A 23,757-nucleotide genomic window follows, 5' to 3' on the forward strand; every position below is an offset into this window, starting at 1 on the left:
TGTATAAAGCTTATTTTCTTCGTACTAATAGATCATACATATTTAGAGAGCAATTTTTATTGCATGCACCGATGACAACTTACTTGAAGGATCTCATGCAACTGCATGTCTTCTAGCATGGTCGCAACTTAATGTCTTCTAACTTAGTTGCAACTAGCCGCCTTTGTTTTGTCGGAGGGGTGGCAACAAGAGGGAGGGGGCAACTAGTCATGAAATTGCAAGTGTTGTCCCCTGGACTATAACTGCATGTCTTCTTACAAACGTTTTTCGCAACTAGACTTTTGATAGAGGCAAAGGTGTCCCGTCTTTCGATGAAATGGTGGCTATCGTTTTGGTGGAATCGACTTTGATGATCCGATTACGAACGTGCGAGGATGTCGCACCTTAGCAATCGCTAAACCAACTCCGAGAGGTTATTGACCACGCCGGAGCACGATCAACCTGACCACGAAGGTCTATTTCCTGCAAGCAAACGAAGAACAAGCAAGAAACTAAGATTGCTATCTGGATATTGCGAATAACAGAGGAAAGCTTTATTAATGAAGGTGGGGTTCTGTGACGCCTTTGTCTGGTCGTTGAACACAAACGAAGTACGCAAAGTTGCAGCTATGGCGAACTTTTAATCTAAACAAAACCCAAAGTCTAAGCGACGCCCTAAGGGCTATATATATGGAGGAAGAGGGGGGGGTGGATTTCGTGGCCCTTGAGGGAGGGGTCCGAAATCAACCCTATCTCTTGTTTCCCCACACATACGGACTCTAAAAATAGCCTATAATCAAGTATTTCGAAATTACATGGGCCTGGCCCAATAATAAGGTGACGCAACACCTAGAATAGCCTGTGGACGAAAGTTATGAAGTAGCATCTTGTATATTTCGCCCAAGGCTTCATGCACTCATTATGGTGGCTTCACCGTCCTAAAATCATCATTTGTAACTCTGATATAGTTCCCCTTGCGTATGCCATCATCTTCATGCTTGTTCTTACTCCAATGTTTATCCTTCTCCAATCTAGGCCCTTCATTTGTAAGCACAACAAATGTATCCAATTTAGGCAGCATCATATTCTCATGAACATTAGAATCATTACCAAGAAAAGAAAGTACCTGGTAATTTAATTGGCGTGCACGAGCTCTAGTAATTGGTCCAGTATATGTAGCAGCAGGGGATGTGGGTGTAACAATGGTATTGATGTCCTCATCAACTTTTTTGCTTGGTCGGAAGGGGGGCAGCTCCCCCGTGAAACCCCTACCCTCGCTATGTGTCACACGAGCACCATAACACCCCCGTTTTCTGCCATGCCTGCAAACACAAATCAAACACCCGATCTCACAACCAGTATGTGTTTTTTTCTTATTTTTTGAAATCATACACATTTTTTCCTTTTTCTTTTTGCCTTTCTTTGGTTTTTCCAAGGATGAAGATTATTTTTTTGTATCTGATTCTGAAAGCGGAGCTCATTTTCTCAAAAAAAGGAGCATATTAAAGGAGAGAAGAGTTTCTTGTCCAGATCCTCTGGACACATTTTTAATGCTGTTGTGAAGGGAGTTTGCTAGTAGGCACGCAACTGCAAGCTTCGCCCCAACTGCAATTGCATGTCTTCCAATAGTTACGCAATTGCATGCGCGTCTTCTGATTGCAACTCCAATTCAGTACTGTTGCAGTTGCTACTATGCACCCAAGTGCAAGCGTCTCCCGACTATAATTGCATGTCTTCAAAGAGAGTGCAACTCTTTATTGTTTTGTGAGGGATGAGGGAATATTCAAATCTGTATTTTGAATATTTGCTAGCAAACATAATTGTTTTCTTTTTTTAGTATTTGCCATCAGGTGGCACACATGTCGGCCACATGAGTTGCTTGTCCGTCTACCCAGTTGCACACATGTCAGCGGCATGCAATTGCATGTCCTCGATCAGACACAATTTCATGTCGCATACAATTACATGCCATTCGCATGCAAATTACTTTTTCCCCTTCCAAAATAGTATTGATACGCATTTTCACACTAGTCGGCCGCATATAGTTATTCGTCAGTCACGGACAATTAAATTGTCTTCTTCTTTATATTTTGTTTGTTTTTAATTTTTTTATTTGTTGCATCAAATATTTCTTTATCATTTAAAAATACAAAATATTTTTTAAAAAAAAAGATTAAGAAAAACAAGATGACACAAAAAGAAGGAACAGAGCATTAGCAATGCTAGCGTAAAAGATAAGAGCTACATTGTGTGTAGCAATACACCAACAGGACAATATTCTAGCAATTCCAGTAAAACACACAAATAAAAAAATAAAAAAACAAACACAGGCACAGGCACAACGAATGGACAGTGTCAATAAAGCCCAAGAGCAGCCCACGCGATGAGCCAACGCAGGCCAACACAAAACAAAGAGTCAATTACACCACCGGTGCTTGAACTTGGCAAGAAAAGTCACTTTAGTGCTAAAACTTGTTGTGTACATTGAACCGGTACAACAACTTGGCTTAGGCGTGCAAAGACGGTGCAAATTGTTGCTGAATACGTCCATGGGGCTGACTAGGCATGACATCATGGCATGGGGCCCGTTGTCAGCAACTCAAATTCGGAGACAAGGGCGTGTGGCCCGCTTATTTGCGAAAACAGTCTTAATATTTTTTCCACAACCCCCCCCCCCCCCCCCCCCCCCCGACGTGGGTTAAAATAAATACTAGTTCTCAGCTTCCTACATATATATGAGAAATAAAATCGTTAAATGTACGGGGCATGGGCAACTAGCCACTACAGCCTTGGGAATTTGTTGTCTCATCTGAATACAAATATTTTATGTTAGTATCGTTAAACAATGTAAATTGAGATTTTCTATACGAGTTAAAAAAGTTGATAGGGAGGGAATCCAACTAGCGACCACAAAAAGACCTGCAGTCGAACCTGCCACTCCAACCAAAGACAATTGTTGCCTCCAAACAACAAGTATAATCCCTCCTTTCCTTTTTTTTTTGCGGATATAATCCCTCATTTTCTAAATATAAGTCTTTTTAGAGATTTCAATTAAGACTATATACAGAACAAAATAAGTGAATGTATATTACTGTAAAATATGTCTATATATATCTGTATAGTTCTTATTGAAATCTCTAAAAATACTTATAAATAGGAACGGCTGAAGTACTTTATGTATGTAAACAATAATCATGTGTTATAAATAATGTACATAGACATAAAAGAAAAAACATTTAGAAAATTTTCATGTACTTTCACAAAATATCCACTTATTAATTTATAAATATACATATAATTAAATTAGTAAATATGCAAATATTTGTATGAGTCATTTAAAACAGTTCAAATATATTCAAATAAATTCTCGTATAAGAATACAAATATTTCTTAAATTGTAACACATAAGGATATCATTTAAGAAAATGTTTGTATAATAATTAATATTCACAATTTATAAAATAAAATGTTGATGTGAATTTTCAATAGTGGTAATACTTAAATTATGTAAAGTAAATTGAATATAGGTCACAAATGAATGGTCATAAATATTTCGTAAATGTTTGTATTCAATATTTTGTATATTTTAAATATTAGCCACGAGTGTAAAAAAATGTTTGTGTATAATACCGAGCCGGACATATTTTTTTTACTCACACCTTGTACTGACACACGGGACCCGCCTTGCTGGGGCTTTCTCTTGAAAAAATAAATCTGAGGGTATTTTTGCAAATAAAGAGCCCACACGCCCTGCCTCTTCAGTCTGGTCGCTGACAGCGGGCCCCATGCCATGCTGGCGTGCCTAGTCAGCCCCGGAGGCATATTCAACTGTGATTTGCACCGTATTTGCACAAGGAATTTAAGTTGTTGCACCGATTCAATGTACACCGCAAATTTTAGCACTACCATGACTTTTCGAGCCAAGTTTAAGCATCGGTGATGTAATTGACTCCAAAACAAACAGGAAACTGACTCCAGACATGCGAACAGAGTTTAACCTGCGATCAATTAATTTATATATGACGTCAGTCGACTTAGACTTCGCTAAGTCTTAGTCGACTGAGATCTAGACAGACCCTTATAATATATATAGAGCTAGCTGCATGCTCTGCTCGGCTGCATAATTGAGATCATCCCATCACCAAGCAACATAACATAAGGAGCAATGGCGCTACCTTGTCCGCAGCTCATCGTGCTAGAGACCGCCGTCGTAGCACCGTTGCCAGCGGGGGTGCTGGAGACCTCTCTCCCGCTAACCTTTCTGGACATCATCTGGCTCAACTCCCCACCGGTGGAGCGCCTCTTCTTCTACCGACTCAGCCCCTGCAACCGCGGCCATGTCCTCTCCAACCTTAAGACATCACTCTCCCAAGCACTCCACGCCTTCTACCCGCTCGCTGGCCGCCTCCGCCTCACGCCCGGCACCGCCGACCGCTACGAACTGCACTACGATCCCGGTGACAGTGTCGCCTTCACCGTCGCCGAGTACGAGGTCGACGTTGATGAGCTGGCGGTGGACGGCCCGAGGGAGGTCGCCAAGATCTTACCGCTTGTGCCAACTCTCAGAGCTTCTGAGGGAGCCCCGCTAGCCCTGCAGGCCACTGTTCTGCGCGGCGGCCTCGCCGTCGGTATGGTCCTGCACCATGCCGCCTGCGATGGGGCATCCTCCACGCGCTTTCTCCACACCTGGGCGGAAGCTGCAGCCGGAGCGGCCGCCATGCAGCTGCAGCCAACCCCTGTCATGAACAGAAGGCTCGTCAAGGACCCAAGCAGCTTCTACCGTTCTACGACGTCTGCATAAGAGCCGCGGCCAGTGGGAGTTCGTGAAGATGTCCAACAACAAACTCCTCGCCACCTTCACGTTGTCCAAGCAAGACATACAGCGCATCAAAGAAGTCGTGTTGGTTGCTTCCGGCGAGGCGCGAGCACCGCCGCCGCGCTGCTCCTCGCTGGTTGCCACCTTGGGCTTTATCTGGTCATGCTACCAGCGAGCTAAAGACGATGACGAAGCAATCCGTGGCGGCCACACCACCTACATTGCCATTTCTGTTAACCACCGCTCCCGGATGAAGCCCGATCCTATCCCAAATGACTACTTTGGTAACTGCATTGGCCCCGCCATGCAGGGCGCGCCCAAGGCACAACTTGTGGCTGCCGCCGCCAGCGGCCTCCTGGTCGCGTGTACCGCGGTGGCTACAGCGATCGAGGAGTCCAGTGGCACGAGGTCACCAGAGTTGTTTTTTTGAAAAGGGGGCTCCCGGCCTCTGCATCAGAACGATGCATACTGCCACATAAATAAATAAATAAAGTTGTTCAACAAGGTCGTAAAGTCTGAAAACAAAATAACGGTGAGCTCACAGAGAGCCACAACGCCAGAAACACAAGGCCCAAAAGCCACAACCGGCTGGCAAAATAAAGATAGGTAAACTAATTGTCTATCCTATTACATGACCGCCATCCAAACCGGTTGAAGATAACCCGCGCTACCATCTCCACCGGACAAATCCAGTAACCAAACGCTCCCTGGCTTCCATCGGAGTGAGTAAGGACCACATACGGACCGGCGCAGTAGCTCGGAATAAAACCTGCAAAAAATGAATATTCGTTTTTCTGTTAAAGGTCAAATCATTTCTGCAATTTCAAATTGTCCACAACAAAGCGCATACTCCTACGCGAATGTGTATGGTTGTTTCGGACTCAATCCAGACAAGCTACGTTCCAAATAACATACTGACCGAATTCGGAGGAGTAATGTTAAAGGCAATATGCACGGTGTGCCACAAATCCTTTGCCAAGGGGCAGCCAAAGAAGAGGTGCTTGATGGTTTTGTCCCGTTGACAAAAACTACACCTAGTAGATCCTGTCCAGTTGCGCTTAATCAAATTATCCTTTGTTAGAATGACTTGTTTATGCACAAACCACATAAACACTTTAATTTTCAAAGGATCTTTGACTTTCCAAACCTCTTTGGAACTAGGAATAACACTTGAGTTAATGACATCAATATACATCGACTTGACAGTGAACTCACCAAACCTAGTAAGTTTCCAACACAACTTATCGGGATGTTGAGATAGCTGAACCCCCATCAGTCTACTCACCAAATGAAGCCATGCTTCCCACCGGTCGCCCACAAGCGCCCTCCTAAACTGAATATTAAGGGGAATGGACTGCAAAATCGTGGCAACAAGAGTATCACATCGTTGAGCAATACGATACAGGGATGGATAGTGAAGCGCCAATGGCGTTTCACCAAGCCAAGTATCCTCCAAGAAGCGAGTGTTGTTACCATTACCGACTATTAACATAGTTCTATTAAAGAAGGCAGCTTTGACTCTCATAAGCCCCTTCCAAAGTGGCGAGTCTGTGGGCCTCGCAGTCACCTGGGACAACGTCTTGGACTGCAGATACTTACTACGAAGAATCTGCGCCCACGTGGCCTCGGTGTCAACTGAAAGTTTATACAACCACTGGCTGAGAAGACATCTATTTTTGACTTCAAGATTCTTAATACCAAGGCCACCCTGGTCCTTTGGTCGACAGATGATATCCCATTTGTCTAGTTGGTATTTTTTCTTTGTTTCATCACTCTGCCAGAAGAACCAGGATCGATAGAAGTCCAGCCTTTTCCTAACACCAACTGGGACTTAGAAAAAAGATAAGAGAAACATAGGCATACTCGTGAGCACCGAATTAATAAGGATCAGTCGGCCTCCATAAGACACGAGTTTGCCCTTCCAGCAACTTAGTTTCTTCTCAAACCGGTCTTCGATGCTCTTCCATTCTTTGTTTGTCAGCTTACGATGGTGAATGGGTATACCTAAGTAAGTAAAACGTAACGCCCCCAATTTGCACCCAAACAAATGCCTATAAGCCTCTTGTTCCTCATTGGCTTCACCAAAGCAGAACAACTCGCTTTTATGAAAATTGATCTTCAGTCCGGTCAATTGTTCAAATAAGCATAACACCAGCTTCATAGTTCTCGCTTTCGCCAGGTCATGCTCCATAAAGATGATTGTATCATCAGCGTACTGCAGGATGGATACACCTCCATCAACTAGATGAGGCACCAATCCACCCACCTGACCGGCCTCCTTGGCCCTTCCTATCAGAATCGCCAACATGTCAACCACAATGTTGAACAGAATAGGAGACATTGGATCACCTTGTTCCAGGCCCTTGTATGTCTGGAAATAATGACCAATATCATCATTCACTTTAATTCCAACACTCCCTTTTTGCGTGAAGGATTCTACCTGGCGTCGTCAAGCTTCATCAAAACCCTTCATGCATAAGGCATGCTGAAGGAAAGGCCATTTGACTTTGTCGTACGCTTTCTCGAAATCCACCTTGAAAACAACTCCATCTAACTTTTTTGTGTGGATCTCATGCAGCGTTTCATGAAGGACCACAACCCCTTCAAGGATGTTCCTGTTCGGCATGAAGCAGTTTGGGTAGGCTGCACCATAGCATGCGCGATCCGTGTGAGCCTATTAGTCCCGACCTTGGTGAAAATTTTGAAACTAACATTAAGAACACAGATTGGCCTAAATTGCTCAATTCTGAGAGTCTCTGTTTTCTTAGGAAGGAGGGTTATCGTTCCAAAATTCAGTTGGAAAAGCTGAAGCTGCCCCGAGAAGAGATCATTGAACAAGGGCAACAGATCCCCCTTAATGATGTGCCAGCACTTCTTATAAAACTCAGCCGGAAATCCATCCGGACCGGGAGCCTTATTATTTTTCATTTGCGAAATAGCCTCGAACACTTCTTTCTTAGTGAACGGGGCCGCCAAAATATCGTTCTCCACTGCTGTTAGTTGAGGAACATCCTCAATCCTGGACTCATCCAACTACACACAATTATCCTCTGGGGTCCAAACAGCTGCTTGTAATACTCGGTAATGTATAATTTGAGGTTTTCCTGCCCTAAAATCGTTCCTTCATCTTGTTCAAGCTGGAAGATCCTCTTCTTTCTATGTTTACCATTAGTGATCATGTGAAAGAATTGAGTGTTCGCGTCCCCCTGGACTACGAGATCAAAAAAGCCATCTCGCTCAAACCAAGCAAGCTCAAAGGTGAACGAAATTTTATTTCCCAAATGGGTGGCCTCACCAGAATCAACAAATAACGGTGTATGGTCAGAAATTCCACAAGAAAGAGCCTGAACTGTTACAAATGGAAACTTCTGTTCCCATTCGACGCTAGGCAACACGCGATCCAACTTTTGAAACGTCGGATTTGGCCTCGCGTTAGCCCATGTGATTTTTCTTCCTGAAAGCTCAATCTCTCTCAGATTCAAGCTTTCAGAGTTGTGGGGAAAGAAGATAAGAGAGGCCGTCGTGAGTGGTGGTGATTTGCTGACCGCAGCCAGATCGCCAAGGTTCCGGGTCTATGATGTTGATTTCGGGTTCGGGAGGCCGGCCAAGGTGGAGATCGTGTCTGTGGCAAGGACCGGTGCAATGGCGGTGGCGGAGAGCCGCGGGAGAAACGCCGGCGATGGCTTGGAGGTCGGCATTTCTCTGCGTCCAGATGGCATGCGGAGGTTCCAAAAGTGCTTCGATGATGCCATTGCATGGCTTCATCACCATGAAATAAGCTAGTGATATACAGGATTTGTGCAATATCCTTCTCATGCATGCATACCTAATTATATTTCACACTTCCTATCACGAATGATGTATTGTACTCCTGATCATGAATAATACACATATTCATATTGGCATATATATGTACGAAACTAGCGCATATATGCCGGGGCGTTGCAACGGGGCATATATGCCGGGGATTTAATTTTAGTCCTTCTTGCGTTTGGTCTCCGTAGGGATATAGGGGACCCACTCCTCATCCTCTCCCGATTGATCCTCCAGGAGTATTGTTGATTTCAACTCACAGCCATATTTAAATTGATGTGTTCAATTATAGGGACGATATGGGACTACGTAATAACCGAGCAAACCTTCTGTCTGTGCACCATCGTGTAGTTTCTCAGTTGGACGCAACATTTGGAACTCGACGACGGGTCGGGAGTTCCATCCCTCACAACAACATGAACTGAGGCCTAGACAGGTGAAGGGTGAGTCACGCGAGCGAGAGGATCGAGAGAATCGGACGGACAAAAATATATGGTGGCTTCCTTTTTTTGGAAAGGAAGATAACACCTTGCCTCTGCATCAAGTGATGCATACATCCATTTTTATTAATTACTAATAAACATGCCCGTTAGTTGCAACCAGAGAAAAAAATCACGAACCGATGAGCTGGCTGAAGACCTCTTCCCCGAACACATACATTCCACATCCTGTATGTCAAGACGATGCCCACTTGCTGATGATCCTCCTTCTGGCCCCCGACAAGGCAGCCATCATCGCGGCGCCAGGCAAGCGCAACACCGTGGAGGGTTTGCACGGACGTGTCAAGCTCAGCAGCCAGCACGTCAGAGAAGCAAACATCAACTTAGTTAGATGGTTTTGTTGTCATATTTTCATCATGAATCGTATAGTTTTTTCATGACATAAATTCAGTTTCTCTGGTGTCACTTTTCTTTACTTGCACAATTTGTTCAAGTATTGTATTGGAGTCCAAAAGTTAGAAGAATTGTATACTCTATCGATGTTTTACACGAATAGTCAGAGTTCTACGCTTTGGCTTATTTTGCAACCTTGCTATTCGCCGGGGATCCTTGGTCATGTTCCATTGTAAAAAAGGTAATCACTAAGAATTTTTCTTGCAATCACTACTCTAAAATAAGTTTTTTCTTTGCTGGTTATATTTCACGATTAATTTAATGTACAATTCTGGGATCAGATTTCACAAACATTAAGTCACTTCAAATAAATTAGTAATTTATATGTAGAGACGTTTATGGATGGTCTAGGGGATTCCAGCATGGCTGCAGCTCTGATTTTATTGAACATATTTCTCCTTATATACCTTTATCTCATATTTTGGGATATATACACCTAGAAGGTTATGAGTTCAGTTTTTTTACCTCTATTATAACGGGGATGCACCTATTTTATAGTGGGCTGACACTAGACTCAACAGGCAGAAATATCACACTGAGTTTGTCTTCTTAGTATCTTCACCTATTACGTAATAAAGTCAAATCCACATTTACTTCTACATCTATTGTTATTGTTATAAATCTAGCATGATTAGACACAAAATGATGGCTGCAATGCATAAGCTAGGACAAGTTTACCCTGCTTCTAAATATGGCATATATTTTTAATTTCACCGATTCTAAAGCTGTAGTATAACTTCCATTAATACTGTAGTTGCTCATAACAATGTGGTGCAAAGAAACTACGGAGACTTTGATATCAGTCGTGCATATTGCCTTTTCCATAACTTTCAAGGATGTAGCACTTTATTAAGATAATTAAACGGTTTTGAGTACTTGGTGGGTCACACTTCCCATGCCCATCCTATGTGAAAATTTTCCCGATTGTTCTCTGTTAAAGAAAATCTTTGGGTCAATCCTATTGCTACTTGATTGATATAACATATAGCGTACACTCTTATTTTAGAAATCTATTGGACTTTCGGCTTTTTTCCGCAGAGTTATATGTTTCTCTGTCATACCAACAGCACCATCAAAAAGGGATGGCCATAGTGTCCTATGAAAATTGATAGTGTACGTATTTTGTATTCAAGATGCTAAAAAGTTATTTGTTTATATTATAAGAATATCCTACTTGATAACTATTTTAGCAAAACACCCCCACCCTTAAGTGCCGGTTGCAGAACCAGGACTAAAGGTCCTAACGAACCGGGACTATAGCCCGATTCTGCACTAGTGTATGTGATCCAGCAGTAAGCTTCTAGAGATGACGTAGAAATCCCATACATCAACACCCTCCCTTAACCACAGCTTCTCAAATTAAGATTACACTAGAATTCCTCTAAACCTGTTATGAGCAATGCCTTTGTCAATTCATCGGCAATCTATTCTTTTGAGGAGATAAATCTGGTCAGTAGCTACTTATTATCTCAATGTGCTTGGTCCTCACGTGGAACACTAGATTTGCACATAGCTAGGTGGCACCCAGGATACCACACCAAAGACATGGAGTTTTTACTCATGACACCCCATGTTCTTTGAGTGTAGACTAAACCGAGACAACTTCAAACGTGGCATTTACAAGTGCTTTATATCTAATTTTTTTGGTCTATTTGGTCGCCATGTGGTTATTTTATGGAATTAGGGCTATCTCGTTGCTAGATGAGGTGCTAGTTTTCATCTTTTTGTATGCTGAATTACTTATATTAGATATAGCGACATCATCGAGGTCTTTGAGTAGATTCAAATTAGTATTAATGGTAGCCATGATTAAGTTATATTAATGGTGAAACCTATCTATGTAATCAGTGCTAGTTTTCATTTGTATGTAGAGCCCAATGATTTTTTCTGTTAGCACTTGTTGTCACGTTTGGCCTTAACGTTTTTCGGTTTCAACACTAATTGGCATGATTAAGTTGTACTAATGTTATATTAATGGTTAATCTATAATGCTATGCCCTAATGACTTTCTGATTATGATTATATCCTGGACTCTTAAGGATGAATGGTATGACATTAGACAGTACTGTAACCAAAATCAATTGTTAATGTCTTGCTTATGATATGGAACACAATTTTTGTGCAGCCTGGTTTGATTTTGACCAAGCCACTATCTTCTTGTCACGGCCTTCTTCGAGTATTTGAGACTATGATTTGGTCATGGCATAACAAGTAGTTGGATAGTACATATGATCTCCGCCCCCCGCAAAAAAAAATTACATATGATATCCGCAAATATACTTGGAGGGGTATGCCATATACTGATTCTGACGATCCCATATCGAAGCAAGAAAATACCAAGCAATAATACATAAGAAAGTAGAGTATTGTATTTTTCTTCCAGTAATCCAACTACTAGCCAAATAAGAAACTACAAACACAGCGCGAAAACTGATGTACCTATATTCCATGATATATGGGCGAAATTGCACGGACATATGGGCCTCAGTGAGTAGCAGAAGCCTAGACGCAGTGGGACTTGCAGTAAGAGGTGCAGCTGGATGTGCACCCGCGGGAGCAGTTGACCTTACAGGCCGTGCACGTCGGCGACTCGGCGCAGACGCCGCACGAGCCGGTGAGGTTGCTGCAAGAGCTTGTGCAAGAGCTTTCGCAGTCGTATCCACTAGGTGTTTGGGCCTTACACGAACTCACGCAGGGCCCCATGCACTTGGATTTGTACGCTGCGAGGCAGCTCGCGCATGCCGGCGACGGGTTGCAGTCTTTGCCGCACGGCCCGGACCCGCCGAAGTTGGCGGTGCTGCATGTCGAGGTGCACTGCAACATGCAGACCGTACAAGCTGTCGCAGCGGCGGGCAAGCATCCCATCCACAGCAGCACGAGGAGCACCAGCACGGGCAACACATCTGCACTCCTGCTCGCTGAAGGCGCCATTGGTTAGTTAGCGAGCTAGTAAGAGTATATGGCGGAGAGCAAGACAAGAGACGATGTCAAGTTACGGGCTAGATAGACCCTATATCTATCCATATATTTTTTTCCTGAAGGATTTAATTATCCATGGATTCAAGACGCGGAATTTTATACGGCATATATATGCATTCTGTTTTGGACGACGATTTGGGTGTGGTGTCTCGGAATTAGTAGCGCGTCGCCAGTAACAACCCGTGGGCTTCCTTGGCCTCGAACCTTGAAACAGGCCATAGACCTGCAGCCTTTTGTTTTTTTATATGAGGTAATTGCACCGCTTATGCTTGAACTTGCCACATATGTTGACTTTAATGACTGGATTTAAAAAATATATTAGTTTTAAAACTTGGTACATATGTGTAAATCTACTGTGCTAATCTCATCCGTAGACGTCGTATATGGCTGACTGTGGCTTTGGGACCACTCATGGTGACAAAACAGAATTTATTTGAATAATATATATGTCTCTATGATTTGTGGGTCCCACATATCAGTCCAGAAGAAAAATTAACATGACAAAATGTGGCAGACCGGAATTGAACCGAACACACTGTTTTTTAAATAAATATGAATCTTCTGTAAATTATAATCATTCTAAAAAAAATAGATTCGAATACTCGTGTGCTATTAAAAAATAGCTTGTGGTAAACAAATATCCGTGTGCATGTAAAAAAATTCTAAATACCTAACCCGATGCCTACACTACGAATTTTAAATAATCATGATACATAAATGATAACCTTTTGTTACACAAATATTTATATGCACACAAAATAAATATGTATAGTTTAAAAAAATAGATATATCCAATAAAATAACTACTTAAAATGTTTCTCTAATTATTAGAAATATCCACTTATTGAATAGAAAATAATATTTAAAATAGAAGCCATGAGTGTTTAATAATATTTAGTATATAGAAGTATTTATATAATAGAAAGTAAATGAATAGACACATTCTCATACATGCATGGCTTATATATAAATTATACAAAAATATGGATAATAGTATTTACTAATAATTATGAATATACACTGGTGTGTAATTTCATTCATTGCTTGTATTCAAAATTTATATATAATGTGAATATATTCCTTCAGTGAATATTCATACAAACATTTTAAATATTGAATTAAAAAGAATAAAATTTGGTTGTTGGTTTTGTCCGTTTGGACATAAACGAACACGCGAGGACAAAACGTCTCCATGTGTTAGAGTTGGCCTAAAACATCTAGCTTGATTCTTGCCTTTTTCTAATCTTCTTGGCTGCTTGATCTGACACCAGATTGCTTGAGCTGACCAATGGTTTCTTGGTCGTTTCTTCTAGTTTCCTAATCTTATCAGCTGCTGGTTGCTGATGACAGGTTTGAGCTGACCCGTGGTTTCTTGCTGGTTTCTTCTAATTTCCTATTCTTATTGGCTACCAGTTGTTGACGACTTGTCTGACCTAATTGCTTGAGCTGACCCATAGTTTCTTGCTCGTTCCTTCTAATTTTGTAATCTTCTTCGCTGGTGGTTGTTGATGACAGGTGTAACCGGATTGCTTGATCTGACCCATAGTTTCTTGCTCGGTTCTTCTAATATCCCAATCATGTTGGCTGCTGTTTGTAGAGATGTATTGTATGAAACTATATGCTCGATCTTCTCCATGGCTGCCTGACGTTTCAGTTTTCTTAGAACATAACATTTGTTCATGTTCGTTGTACAATATGCTGAGGCCATATGTTAGGAACATGACCGGTGCTGTCCCGTGAACATATATACGGGACTATATATACGGGGCTTAGGTTGGTGAAACGACCGCAATCTTAGTCTTTTGGTGGCGGGTGGTCAAAAATATGCTACCCTGCATGCAGGAGCTGCAACGACGACATGTGAGTGACTATGCAGCCTGTCCGATGTGCGGACATGAGGATGAAAGTCTCTATCACTGTTTGATAACATGTGATCACGCCAAGTTGTTTTGGGTGGAGGCAGAAACTGTATTTGCTATAAAGTTGCCCCGACCCCATCCACACACTTGGGCTACTGATTTGCTCGATGCTAGGTTGGTACCAAAGAAAGATGCAGCTATTGGCATTACAGTGATGTATGCTATTTGGAGCAGCCGGAACAGGTTCACTCACCATGAAGAAAGATATCAACCAAAGCGATCCATGGAGGTTATTTCTGAAATCGTGGGGACGCTGGAGCTTCCCCCCACGACACATACACCTGCTGTTTATGAGCAGCAGCGATGGGAGGCGCCGACGACCGGGGTTGTCAAGCTGAATGTCGACGGCGCAGTCGACACGGCTAGCGCAAAAGGTGGCACCGGCGTAGTCGCCCGTAGCAGCGAAGGCAGACTACTAGTGTCGCCACTGGTAGAAAAAGAGGCTTCCGTCCAGCCCCATTAGTCGCGAAACTGTAGGAACCGCGACTAATGAAGTCTTTAGTCGCGGTTCGGCAGACGAACCGCGACCAAAGGCCTGGGCCCAGGGCGCTCGGTGGCCAGCTGGTGCACGTGAGGGGCTTTAGTCGCGGTTGGCCAGGCCAACCGCGACTAAAGGTGCGCAAAGGCCTTTAGTCGCGGTTGGCCAGGCCAACCGCGACTAAAGCTCCTCCCCTATATATACCAGTTCAGCACGCTCACTTAGCCATTTGGTGCCACTTCTCTTCACAAGCTTCACAAGGGGGTGTAGGTTTGCTTTTGGTTCCTCTTATGCACACAAGGTGTTTGATGAAATGCCCTAAGAGGGTGAAACAAACATGATATGAAGTGTTGGAGCCACACTTGAGGTTCCTCATTTATTTTTTCCTCCTCGATCGCGGTTAGCAACTTGAACCTTTCATGCATGTGTGTCATTGATAAAATATGCATGTGTGCAGTTCATTGTTTAATTTATATTGTTTGTAGCTAGTTAGTTTAACAAATGCATGATGGTTAATTATATATTTTATATTATAATAATGCAGATGAATCGGCAATGGATGTACGGTAACCGACTCTCCGGCGAGTTCACTACGGGTTTGAAAGATTTCCTCGTAGTGGCTAATGCGAACAAGCAGGGGGGTTTTGTTATCTGTCCATGTGTTATCTGTAAGAATCAGAAGGGTTACTCTTCCTCAAGAGATGTTCACATGCATCTGCTTCGGCACGGTTTCATGCCAAGCTATAATTGTTGGACCAAGCATGGAGAAAGAGGGGTTATAATGGAAGAAGATGAAGAAGGGGATGATTTCATCGATGAAAGCTATCTTGCTCATTTCGGTGATACTTTCATGGAGGATGCTGAAGGTGAAGGGGAAGGTGAAGAAGAGGCACGTGATGATCCCGTTGATGATCTTGGTCGGACCATTGCTGATGCACGGAGACGCTGCGAAACTGAAAAGGAGAGGGAGAATTTGGATCGCATGTTAGAGGATCACAGAAAGGCGCTGTACCCCGGATGCGATGATGGTCTGAAAAAGCTGGGCTGCACACTGGATTTGCTGAAATGGAAGGCAGAGGCAGGTGTAGCTGACTCGGCATTTGAAAACTTGCTGAAAATGTTGAAGAATATGTTTCCAAAGGATAACGAGTTGCCCGCCAGTACGTACGAAGCAAAGAAGGTTGTCTGCCCTCTAGGTTTAGAGGTTCTGAAGATACATGCATGCATCAACGACTGCATCCTCTACCGCGGTGAATACGAGAATTTGAATGAATGCCCGGTATGCACTGCATTGCGTTATAAGATCAGAGGCGATGACCCTGGTGACGATGTTGAGGGCCAGAAACCCAGGAAGAGGGTTCCCGCCAAGGTGATGTGGTATGCTCCTATAATACCACGGTTGAAACGTCTGTTCAGGAACAAAGAGCATGCCAAGTTGTTGCGATGGCACAAAGAGGACCGTAAGTCGGACGGGGAGTTGAGACACACCGCAGATGGAACGCAATGGAGAAAGATCGACAGATGGTTCAAAGATTTTGCAGCTGACGCAAGGAACATAAGATTTGCTCTAAGTACGGATGGCATGAATCCTTTTGGCGAGCAGAGCTCCAGCCATAGCACCTGGCCCGTGACTCTATGCATCTACAACCTTCCTCCTTGGTTGTGCATGAAGCGGAAGTTCATTATGATGCCAGTGCTCATCCAAGGTCCGAAGCAACCCGGCAACGACATCGATGTGTACCTAAGGCCATTAGTTGATGAACTTTTACAGCTGTGGGGTGGTGTCCGTGTGTGGGATGAGCACAAACAAGAGGAATTTGACCTACGAGCGTTGCTTTTCGTAACCATCAACGATTGGCCTGCTCTTAGTAACCTTTCGGGACTGTCAAATAAGGGATACAATGCATGCACGCACTGCTTACATGAGACTGAAAGTGTACATTTGCCAAATTGTAAGAAGAACGTGTACCTTGGGCATCGTCGATTTCTTCCGAAAATTCATCCAGTAAGAAAGAAAGGCAAGCATTACAACGGCAAGGCAGATCACCGGCCGAAGCCTGCGGAACGCACTGGTGCTGAGGTATTTGATATGGTCAAGGATTTGAAAGTCATCTTTGGAAAGGGTCCTGGCGGACAATCAGTTCCGAAGGGAGCTGACGGGCACGCAGCCATGTGGAAGAAGAAATCTATATTCTGGGAGCTAGAATATTGGAAAGTCCTAGATGTCCGCTCTGCAATCGACGTGATGCACGTTACGAAGAATATTTGCGTGAACCTCCTAAGCTTCTTGGGCGTGTATGGGAAGACAAATGATACAAAGGAAGCACGGCAGGACCAGCAACGTTTGAAAGACCCTGATGACCGGCATCCGGAATGGTTTCAAGGTCGTGCCAGCTACGCTCTGACCAAAGAAGAGAAGGTCATCTTTTTTGAATGCCTGAGCAGTATGAAGGTCCCGTCTGGATTCTCGTCCAATATAAAGGGAATAATAAACATGGCGGAGAAAAAGTTCCAAAACCTGAAGTCTCACGACTGCCACGTGATTATGACGCAATTGCTTCCGATTGCTTTGAGGGGGCTCCTGCCGGAAAATGTTCGAGTAGCCATTGTGAAGCTATGTGCATTCCTCAATGCAATCTCTCAGAAGGTAATCAATCCAGAAGTTCTACCACGGTTACAGAACGATGTGATCCAATGCCTTGTCAGTTTCGAGTTGGTGTTCCCGCCATCCTTCTTCAATATTATGACGCACCTCCTGGTTCACCTAGTCGAAGAGATTTTCGTTCTCGGTCCTGTATTTCTACACAATATGTTCCCCTTCGAGAGGTTCATGGGAGTATTAAAGAAATATGTTCGTAACCGTGCTAGGCCAGAAGGAAGCATCGCCAAGGGCTATGGAAATGAGGAGGTAATTGAGTTTTGTGTTGACTTTGTTCCTGACCTTAAGCCGATTGGTCTTCCTCGATCGCGGCACGAGGGGAGACTAAGTGGAAAAGGCACGATCGGAAGGAAATCAACGATATGTATGGACGGCCATTCTCTGACTGAAGCACACCACACTGTACTGACCAATTCCAGCTTGGTGGCTCCGTACTTTGAGAAACACAAGAATATTTTACGCTCGGACAACCCGGGGAAGCCTGAATCCTGGATTAGGAAGGCCCACATGGAGACTTTCGGCAGTTGGTTGAGAAAACATTTAATGAATGACAATGATGTTGTAGATCAGCTGTACATGTTGGCCAAGACACCATCTTCGACTATAACGACTTTCCAAGGGTACGAGATAAATGGGAATACATTTTACACGATCGTCCAAGATAAAAAGAGCACCAACCAAAACAGTGGTGTCCGCTTTGATGCAGCAACCGAGAATGGGCAAAAGGTCACATATTATGGTTACATAGAGGAGATATGGGAACTTGACTATGGACCCTCCTTTAAGGTCCCTTTGTTCCGGTGCAAATGGTTCAAGCTAACAGGAGGTGGGGTAAAGGTGGACGAGCAATACGGAATGACAATGGTGGATTTCAACAATCTTGGTTACCTTGACGAACCATTCGTCCTTGCCAAAGATGTCGCTCAGGTTTTTTATTTGAAGGACATGAGTAGCAAACCGAGGAAACGGAAAGATAAGAAAACGATCAGTACATCATGCGATGATCCAAAGCGCCACATTGTTCTTTCAGGGAAAAGAAACATCGTGGGAGTGGAGGACAAGACAGACATGTCAGAAGATTATAATATGTTTGGTGAAATTCCGCCCTTCAAAGTGAACATTGACCCAAGCATTAAGTTAAATGATGAGGATGCTCCATGGATACGGCACAATCGTAAGCAAGCAGGGACACAAGGGAAGAATTGATGTGTAATAATTTATTGTACCAAACTTTGTATTTGGTCGATGAACTGAATGATGTATCAAACCTTTTGTCAAACCTTCAAGGGGTTTTAAAATGAATTAGTTTTATTTTTCTGATTTTAAAAGGAAAAAGGAAGAAGAAGAAAGAAGGAAAAAGGAAGAAAAAAACAGAAGAAAAAAACAGAAGAAAAAAGGAAAAACAGAAGAAAAAAACAAACAGAAGAAAAACATAAGAAAAAAACAGAAGAAAAAACAGAAGAAAAAGGAAAAAGGAAAAAAGGAAGAAAAAAAGAAAATATGCCACCTACTGGGCCACCACGGCCTGAATACGACTAGAAACCCATTAAAGGGCCAGGATTCAGGCCCGCAGAAGGCCGAGTAGGCCCACAGGCACATAGTGACAGAATAGGCCCGTAAGCCTGCATTTGAGAGGAGCTCGAAGTGGTGAGCGCAGCCGCGCTTATAAACCACTGTCGAAGCCTCTCGGCTAGCGAGGTGGGACTAAACATCCCACCGCACCGCGCCAGTTCTAGCACAGACCTTTAGTCCCGGTTGGGGAGGCGGACCGCGACTAAAGGGTACCCTTTAGTCACGGTTGTTGTCCCCAACTGCGACTAAAGGGTCTTTCTGCGCGGGAACGGAAGCGGCGCCAAAACCCTTTAGTCCCGGTTGGGGAGGCGGACCGCGACTAAAGGGTACCTTTAGTCGCGGTCCGCCTCTCCAACCGCGACTAAAGGTGCGTCTATAAATACTGCACTTAGCAGTTTTGCCACTTCCCATTCTCCTCTCTCTCGACGCCGAAGCGCTGCCCCGACGCCGACGCCGAAGCCCTGCCCCGACGCCGACGCCGACGCCGAAGCCCTGCGCGCCGCCGCCCCCGTCCCCAGTGAGCGCCGCCTCCGCCCGTGCCCTGCCCTTGCCCGCCGCCCGTGCCTTGCGCCCTTGCCCGCCGCCCGCCCGCCGCCCTGCCGCCCGCCGCCCGCTGGCCCTGCCTGCCGTCCTCCGCGCGCCGGCAGAAGAAGAAGAAGGAAGAAGAAAAAGGAAGAAGAAGAAGAAAGAAAAAGGAAAAAGGAAGAAGAAGAAAGAAGGAAGAAGAAAACAGAAGAAAAACAGAAGAAAAACAAGAAAAAGGAAGAAAAAAGGAAAAAGGAAGAAAAAAAGAAAAAGGAAGAAAACAACAGAAGAAAAAAGAAAGAAGAAAAAAAAGGAAGAAGAAAAAAGAAAGAAGAAAGAAAGAAGAAAGAATATGTTTTGGAATTCATTAATATTTTTTTGTTTTGATGAATTTTTTTGTGTCTAATAAAATCAATTTTTTGAAATACACGAATAATTTTTAAATTCACGAATATGTCATGAATCAGTGAAAAAATTAAATACGTGAACTATTCTGAAATCCCTAAACATTTTTTGAATACACAATATGTTTTTATTCCTGTTTTTTCCACAAAATCATGAACATTTTTTGAAAACCTTTTTTTTTGCAAAATCACAATGTTTTTGTATCCATGAACATTTTATGATTCATTTTTTTGAATTCACATACATTTTATGATTTCTCAAATATCTTTTTTCATTGCTATATTTTGATATACTGAATTGTTTTAAAGATGAAAAGGATAAAAACAGGAAAAGAAAAAATGAAATGAAATGAAAAAGAAAAGAAAAAAGAGTGTGGCCAGCACCCCCCGCCCTGCACATGGGCCATCCCGACCCCACATATATTCGTCTCCATCCGCATCCCTGGCCAAACCCTAGCCACTCTACTCCAAGCTCTGTTCGGACAATTTGTTTATACGGAGAGGGGCGGCGAGGGGGGCGGCGATGCGCGCGGTGTTTTTTTAGGGATCGAGAGGGGACGGCGAGGGTTATAAATGTGTTGTCCTCGCCTCCCCTCTCCGTGACGCCGAGCTCGATAAATCTGCGCGAGCTCGATAAATCTATCATCAGTTGCTACGTTCTGTAAGTGATTTATTAATTTCTACCCCATCTCGTTCATATTGCCTGCACTATATATATGTCCTAACTATATTGTTGTGTCCGCTATTATACATGCAGAATGAAGATTAAGGAATGCAGAGTAAGGAACATCCATGATGTTGGGTTCATTGACCCACACATCGTTAATGGACATGTGTTGGAGCGTTACCCCGCCGACGTGGAGGCAGACCTGTGGCAGTTTCTTACAAAGCAGGAACTCAAAAGTGATATTCTATTTCCTTACCATTTTGAGTGAGTGTTTCTGTCTTGAGCACATTCTCTTTTGTTTACTCCATGCATGGTATGTGGCCGGCTAATCGATGAGTTATGCATGACGTACTGTGCATGTATCGTGTCCGCAGGTTCCACTGGATTCTGCTAGTAATTAAAGTTAACACCTCAGAATGTCTCGTCCACGACTCTGTGAATATGGATCCAAAGCTTTGGGGCGGCATGAGAAGAATGCTGCAGAAGTAATTATTTTCATTCATTTGCGCTCTATATCGATCGGCCTATTTCGTTCATTTCCTAATATCAAGTAACTAATTAATAACTCTCTTGTTCATTTAATTTTCTTTGCCTCGTAGGGTTTGGAGACGGTTCGTAGATACAAAGGTCGGTGAATTCAAAAAAGAGCTAGAATTCAAAATGTTAAAGGCTAAGAATGCTGGGGATATTCAGCCACCGGAGACCAATCTATGTGGATACTATGTCTGTGAGATGATCCGGAGATACACCTCTGAGCGGGTTCCGAGTGATACCAATGCTCAGAGGAATAACCTCCGGTGGATGCTTAGTCCAGAAGCTCGCTTCCGACCACTTCAAGAGGAACTAGCTGGATGGTTCAGCAGGGAAGTCCTCCATCCTAAAGGAGAACACTATTACGAGGACGTAGAACTTTATATGCATTAAATCATGTATGGAAACTTGTTCAAAATTGTATATGGTCATCCGATGATATTGAATATATATTGTATATTCCTCTTGAATTCTTTTTGTTCTAATTTCAAATTTATTTGAAATAGTACATTCATATGCATGTATGTAGTACCGTAGAATATATGAAACTCCTTCAAAATTAAAATAAAGCACAAAAGAAATAAAACAATACAAATTAAACAGAAAACAGGTTTAAGGGGGGGGGGGCTAAAACCCTAAACCTGCGGCGGCCTTTAGTCGCGGTTGGCCAGAAGAACCGCGACTAAAGGTCCTCCGCCCCGACGGCCACCTGGCGCCCACGTGGACGGGCCTTTAGTTGCGGTTCTTAAGCAACCGCGACTAAAGGGGGGGGCCTTTAGTCGCGCCCGTTCGGTCGCGGTTGCGCAACCGCGACTAATGGCAGTTGCGAACCGCGACCAAAGGCCCTTTTTCCACCAGTGCGCGGTGCACTGGCTACCAAGGGGTGGTTGATCCCCTAACAGTGGAGATTTTGGCTTGCAGAGATGCTACCTTGCTTGCGAGGGAGAAGAACTATCAGAATGTGATAGTCGAGACAGATTGCCTCAATGTTGTTCAGCTATGGGAAGGTAGGCTGAGAGGAAAATCGAAGGGGTTCCATATCTTCCAAGAGATGCAGGTGGAGATGCCCTTTTTTCAGGGATTTCAGCTTTGTTATGCTAGCCGTCTAGTGAATTTTGTTGCTCATACTTGTGCTAAGGAAGTTTTAGTTGTAGAGAATGTTGCGACATACTTTAATGTAATCCCTGGCTTTCGGAGATACGCTGTACACTCAGATTTGCTACCGCTGAATGAATAAAATCCGGAGAGCAGAGGTTTCAAAATAATTTTGTCATGTTCTTTAGCAATTTTATGCATCGTGCCGCGTTAGGACCTTCAACATTTCTTTAGCAATATCAATTCGATGAGTGATGCACGCAAGGAAAAACTCCTCGGGGACCCTTGTACGCCCCTTTTCGATCTTCCCCGCCGCCAGAGCCTGCATCCCTGGTTTTGGATCTCACGAGGAGCTCAGGTCGCCGTTGACTTTGCGGGTCCGCTCCGTCAGCGTAAGAGCAAATTCCGCCATCACGTTGGCCTTGCTCGACCCTCCCTCGATCCCGCAATTTCTTGATGGTTTTTTTTTGGCCACATAGCACGAGAGCGAGCTAGCCGAGCCGCCGGAGTTTGTTTGAGCTTTGGAGCAGCCGCCGTCCATCCTCAGCGCCACCGTCAACCAACCACCTCCGCCACTCGATACCACATCCACCTGCCACCTCACCTTCACCGGAGGACCACCGCAGCAGCACCGACGACTACGGCCGAAGCCGCCGCCATCTTTCGCTGTTGGCGCCGCCTCCTCGCGACGTCGCTCTTCTTCTTCTTCGAGCTGCCTCTCACAGCTCACTTCTTCTCTTTCTCTTTTCTTTCTCAAGAACACACACTACGCAGAAAACACACATCGTACACACACACACTTCACCAAGGAAGTGGAATGCATTGGCTTTGCCAAAGAGACTTCCTAGGTGAGCACACAGTGGCTACATGTTTCTTACCCAGCCCTCTCAGCCCTTCTCATTCATCTCTTCAAGTTAAATAGCCAGTACAGACGCACTAACCTGTTGGCACAGCTAGCTCTTGCCCTAGCTCGCCGGAGTCCTCTCTCTCTCTCTCTCTCTCTCTCTCTCTCTCTCTCTCTCTCTCTCTCTCTTAGCTTGCTTCGCTCTGGCTCTAAGCGAAGAGGAAGACGGAGATAGGAAGAAGAAGACACGGTGGACTCGATGGTTTTTCCTGGCGCACGAACGCCACCGCCACAACAATGGTTGTATCCCTCAAGCAACAAACTCGAGCCACACTGCCACACCGTTACAACAATCCCCACAGGGTTTAAATACCTGGGCCACCGTAGGAGAATGATCCCCACACCCCTGCCCACCCGCGCGCCCCGATTGGCCCACTCTGGCCGCGTCCTCGCCGCGCACGTACGCGAACGAGTAGCACCAAGCCCTGCAGAACTACCTACGACCTAGCCACGTACACAAGTCAGACACAGGTCAGACTATGGCCAGACATTGGCCAGACACTCACACACGCACGCACGCCAC

At 44.1% G+C, this 23,757-nt stretch overlaps 1 pseudogene; it reads left to right on the forward strand.

The window, feature by feature from the left end:
- Nucleotides 1-4,144: 4,144 nt before the first annotated feature.
- On the forward strand, nucleotides 4,145-8,578 carry LOC123131512 (coumaroyl-CoA:anthocyanidin 3-O-glucoside-6''-O-coumaroyltransferase 2-like; annotated as a pseudogene).
- Nucleotides 8,579-23,757: the final 15,179 nt, after the last annotated feature.

The sequence above is a fragment of the Triticum aestivum genome, chromosome 6A (assembly GCF_018294505.1).
Source record: "Triticum aestivum cultivar Chinese Spring chromosome 6A, IWGSC CS RefSeq v2.1, whole genome shotgun sequence".
In the NCBI taxonomy this organism is placed as follows: domain Eukaryota; kingdom Viridiplantae; phylum Streptophyta; class Magnoliopsida; order Poales; family Poaceae; genus Triticum; species Triticum aestivum.